Source organism: Arachis duranensis, chromosome 2 (assembly GCF_000817695.3).
Source record: "Arachis duranensis cultivar V14167 chromosome 2, aradu.V14167.gnm2.J7QH, whole genome shotgun sequence".
NCBI lineage: Eukaryota > Viridiplantae > Streptophyta > Magnoliopsida > Fabales > Fabaceae > Arachis > Arachis duranensis.
The window spans coordinates 27,540,171-27,545,769 of NC_029773.3; the positions used below are offsets into that span (position 1 = coordinate 27,540,171).

Below are 5,599 nucleotides of genomic sequence, written 5' to 3' on the forward strand. Positions count from 1 at the left end.
GAATTGAATAGAAGAACAATAGTAATTGCATTAATACTCGAGGTACAGCAGAGCTCCACACCTTAATCTATGGTGTGTAGAAACTCCACCGTTGAAAATACATAAGTACAGGGTCTAGGCATGGCCGAATGGCCAGCCTCCCAATGATCTAAGATAGCATAAAATGAAGATAGCTACCAAGATATAATCTAAGAACTAGATGTCCAAAGATGATCAAAGGATCTAAATTAATCCAAAGATGAAAATACAATAGCAAAAGGTCCTATTTATAGAGAACTAGTAGCTTAGGATTTACAAAAATGAGTAAATGACGTAAAAATCCACTTCCGGGCCCACTTGGTGTGTGCTTGGGCTGAGAATTGAAGCATTTTCGTGTAGAGACTTTTCTTGGAGTTAAACGCCAGCTTTTATGCCAGTTTGGGCGTTTAACTCCCATTCTTGTGCCAGTTCCGGCGTTTTATGCCAGAATTCTTGAGCTGAATTAGAACGCCTGTTTGGGCCATCAAATCTAGGACAAAGTATAGACTATTATATATTGCTGGAAAGCCCAGGATGTCTACTTTTCAACGCAGTTGAGAGCGTGCCAATTGGGATTCTGTAGCTCCAGAAAATTTACTTCGAGTGCAGGGAGGTCAGAATCCAACAGCATCTGCAGTCCTTTTTCAGCCTCTGAATCAGATTTTTGCTCAGGTCCCTGAATTTCAGCCAGAAAATACCTGAAATCACAGAAAAACACACAAACTTATAGTTAAGTCCAGAAAAGTGAATTTTAACTAAAAACTAATAAAAATATAATAAAAACTAACTAAAACATACTAAAAACAATGCCAAAAAGCGTACAAATTATCCGCTCATCACAACACCAAACTTAAATTGTTGCTTGTCCCCAAGCAACTGAAGATCAAATAAGAATAAAAGAAGAGAATATGCAATGAATTCCAAAAACATTTATGAAGATCAGTATTAATTAGATGAGCGGGTCTTTTAGCTTTTTGCCTCTGAACAGTTTTGGCATCTCACTTTATCCTTTGAAATTCTGAATGATGGGCTTCTATAGGAACTCAGAATGCAAATAGTGTTATTGGTTCTCCTAGTTAAGTATGATGATTCTTGAACATAGCTACTTTATGAGTCTTGGATGTGGCCCAAAGCACTCTGTCTTCCAGTATTACCATCGGATACATACATGCCACAGACACATAACTGGGTGAACCTTTTTAGATTGTGACTCAGCTTTGCTAGAGTCCCCAATTAGAGGTGTCCAGGGTTCTTAAGCACACTCTTTTTGCCTTGGATCATAACTTTATTATTTCTCTTTTTTTTCATGTACTATCTCTTTTTTTTTTTGAATTCACTACTTTTTCTTGCTTCAAGAATCATTTTTATGATTTTTCAGATCCTCAGTAACATGTCTCCTTTTTCATCATTCTTTCAAGAGCCAACATTCATGAACAATAAATTTAAAAGACATATGCACTGTTCAAGCATACATTCAGAAGTCAAAGTATTACTACCACATCAAAATAATTAATCTGCTATAAAATTCGAAATTCATGCAATTCTTCTCTTTTTCAATTAAGAACATTTTTCAATTTTTTATTTAAGAAAGGTGATGGATTCATAGGACATTCATAACTTTAAGGCATAGACACTAAGACACTAATGATCATAAGACACAAACATTGATAAACATAAGCATGAAAATTCGAAAAATAGAAACATAAAGAACAAGGAAGATAAAAATTCGAAAAACAGGAAAATAAAGAACAAGGAGATTAAAAAACGGGTCCACCTTAGTGATGGCAGCTTGTTCTTCCTCTTGAAGATCTTATGGATTGCTTGAGATCCTTAATGTCTCTTCCTTGCCTTTGTTGCTCCTCTCTCATGATTCTTTGATCTTCTCTAATTTCATGGAGGAGGATGGAATGTTCTTGGTGCTCCACCCTTAGTTGTCCCATGTTGGAACTCAATTCTCCTAGGGAGGTGTTAATTTGCTCCCAATAATTTTGTGGAGGAAAGTGCATCCCTTGAGGCATCTTAGGGATTTCATGATGAGGAATTTCCTCATGTCCATGAGGACTTGGTCCAACCTTTGATTAAAATTGACCTTTTTTGAGTTTGAAAAGGGACCTCGGGGATCACCTTCTTCATGGCCACAACTTCATAGAAGTGGTCTTGATGCACCCTTGAGATGAATCTCTCCATCGCCCATGACTCGGAGGTGGAAGCTTTTTCCTTCTCTTTGTGTTTCGGCCAAGGGGAGAGTAGAAGAAGAAGAAAGATAGGAGATGGAGGGGGGCTTTGTGTTTCGGCCAAGGGGAGAGAAAGCGGTTAAGAGAATGGTGGGATTTGATAGGTGAGGGGTTTTTGGGGAAGAGGTATTGAGGTGATTGGTGAATAGGTGAAGAAGAGAGAGGGTGGTGGGGTAGGTAGGGATCCTGTGGGTTCCACAGATCCGGAAGTGTCAAGGAAAATTCATCCCTGCATCAAGTGGCAAGCAAAAATGCTCCTTCTGCCAATTCTGGTGTTAAATGCCGGGCTGGTGCCCATTTTTGGCGTTCAACGCCAACTTCTTGCCCTTTCCTGGCGTTTAACGCCAGTCTGGTGCCCCTTTCTGGCGTTAAACGCCCATTTGCTGCCCTTACTGGCGTTTAAACGCCAGCAGGATTTTCCTCCAGGGTGTGCTATTTTTCTTTCTGTTTTTCATTCTGTTTTTGCTTTTTCAATTGATTTTGTGTGCTGTTTTTCTTTCTGTTTTTCATTCTGTTTTTGCTTTTTTCATTGATTTTGTGACTTCTCATGATCATCAACCTATAGAAAACATAAAATAACAAAAGAAAATAGATAAATATAACATTGGGTTGCCTCCTAACAAGCGCTTCTTTAATGTCAGTAGCCTGACAGTGGGCTCTCATGGAGCCTCACAGATACTCAGAGCAATGTTGAAACCTCCCAACACCAAACTTAGAGTTTGAATGTGGGGGTTCAACACCAAACTTAGAAGTTGGTTGTGGCCTCCCAACACTAAACTTAGAGTTTGATTGTGGGGGCTCTGTTTGACTCTGTACTGAGAGAAGCTCTACATGCTTACTCTCCCTTGTTACAGAAGGATAGCCGTGTCTTCCTCTCCATGGTTACAGAGGGATATCCTTGAGCCTTAAACACAAAGGATTCTTCATTCACTTGAATGATCAATTTTCCTCTGTCAACATTAATCACAGCCTTTGCTGTGGCTAGGAAGGGTCTGCTAAGGATGATGGATTCATCCATGCACTTCCCAGTCTCTAGGACTATGAAATCAGCAGGGATGTAATGGCCTTCAACTTTTACTAGAACATCATCTACAAGTTCATAAGCTTGTTTTCTTGAATTGTCTTCCATCTCTAGTGAGATTCTTGCAGCTTGTACCTCAAAGATCCCTAGCTTCTCCATTACAGAGAGAGGCATGAGGTTTATGCTTGACCCTATGTCACACAGAGCCTTCTTAAAGGTCATGGTGCCTATTGTACAAGGTATTGAGAACTTCCCAGGGTCTTGTCTCTTTTGAGGTAGTTTCTGCCTAGACAAATCAGCCAGTTCTTTGGTGAGCAAAGGGGGTTCATCCTCCCAAGTCTCATTACCAAATAACTTGTCATTTAGCTTCATGATTGCTCCAAGGTATTTAGCAACTTGCTCTTCAGTGACATCTTCATCCTCTTCAGAGGAAGAATACTCATCAGAGCTCATGAATGGCAGAAGTAAATCTAATGGAATCTCTATGGTCTCAGTGTGAGCCTCAGATTCCCATGGTTCCTCATTAGGGAACTCATTGGAGGCTAGTGGACGTCTATTGAGGTCTTCCTTAGTGGCGCTCACTGCCTCTTTCTCCTCTCCAAGTTCGGCCATGTTGATGGCCTTACACTCTCCTTTCAGATTCTCTTCTGTATTGCTTGGAAGAGTACTAGGAGGAAGTTCAGTAACTTTCTTACTCAGTTGACCCACTTGTGCCACCAAGATTCTAATGGAGAATCTTGTTTCAGTCATGAAACTTTGAGTGGTTTTAATTAGATCAGAGACCATGGTTGCTAAGTCAGAGTGGCTCTGCTTAGAATTCTCTGTCCGTTGCTGAGAAGATGATGGAAAAGGCTTGCCATTGCTAAACCTATTTCTTCCACCATTATTGTTGTTGAAACCTTGTTGAGGTCTCTGTTGATCCTTCCATGAAAGATTCGAATGATTTCTCCATGAAGGATTATAGGTGTTTTCATACGGTTCTCCTATGTAATTCACCTCTTCCATTGATGGGTTCTCAGGATCATAAGCTTCTTCTTCAGATGAAGCATCCTTAGTACTGCCTGGTGCAGCTTGCATTCCAGACAGACTTCGAGAAATCATATTGATTTGCTGAGTCAATATTTTGTTTTGAGCCAATATGGCATTCAGAATATCAATCTCAAGAACTCCTTTCTTCTAATTCGTCCCATTGTTCACAGAATTCCTTTCAGAAGTGTACATGAATTGGTTTTTTGCAACCATTTCAATGAGTTCTTGAGCTTCTGTAGGCGTCTTCTTCAGATGAAGAGATCCTCCAGCAGAGCTATCCAATGACATCTTGGACAGTTCAGACAAACCATCATTGAAGATACCTATGATGCTCCACTCAGAAAGCATGTCAGAAGGACACTTTCTGATCAATTGTTTGTATCTTTCCCAAGCTTCATAGAGGGATTCACCTTCCTTTTGTCTGAAGGTTTGGACTTCCATTCTAAGCTTACTCAATTTTTGAGGTGGAAAGAGCTTTGCCAAGAAGGCATTGACTAGCTTTTCTGAAGAGTTCAGGCTTTCTTTAGGTTGTGAATCCAATCATATCCTAGCTCTGTCTCTTACAGCAAAAGGGAATAGCATAAGTCTGTAGACCTCAGGGTCAACCCCATTAGTCTTGACAGTGTCATAGATTTGCAAGAACTCAGCTAAAAACTAATGAGGATCTTCTAATGGAAGTCCATGGAATTTGCAATTTTGTTGCATTAGAGAAACTAATTGAGGCTTAAGCTCAAAGTTGTTTGCTCCAATGGCAGGGATAGAGATGCTTCTCCCATAGAAGTCGGGAGTAGGTGCAGTAAAGTCACCCAGCATCTTCGTTGCATTGTTGGCATTGTTGTTGTTTTTGGCTGCCATGTCTTCTTCTTTGAAGAATTCTGTTAGGTCCTCTATAGAAAGTTGTGTTTTAGCTTCTCTTAGCTTTCGCTTCAAGGTCCTTTCAGGTTCAGGGTCAGCCTCAACAAGAATGCTTTTATCTTTGCTCCTGCTCATATGAAAGAGAAGAGAACAAGAAAATATGGAATCTTCTATGTCACAGTATAGAGATTCCTTGAGGTGTCAGAGGAAAAAGAAAAATAGAAGGAAGAGGTAGAAGAATTCGAACTTAGAAAGATAGAGTTCGAATTGTACATGTTAGTCCATAAATAGAAGGATGTGAGAAGAGGGGAAGAAATAAATTAAAAAGATTTTAAAAACATTTTGAAAATTGATTGATGATTTTCGAAAACTAAGAGTGAGAAAGAAGTAAAGTAATTTTTGAAAAAGATTTTGAAATTAGAAATAAAAAAGATATGATTGA

The 5,599-nt window shown here is 39.4% G+C and overlaps 1 non-coding gene across 1 annotated transcript; it reads left to right on the top strand.

Moving 5' to 3' along the window:
• The first annotated feature begins 4,644 nt into the window (after positions 1 to 4,644).
• LOC127745193 (small nucleolar RNA R71) lies at positions 4,645 to 4,752 on the top strand. The gene has a single exon (XR_008006390.1). It is a non-coding gene; the product is annotated as a small nucleolar RNA R71 (small nucleolar RNA).
• The last annotated feature ends 847 nt before the right edge of the window (positions 4,753 to 5,599 follow it).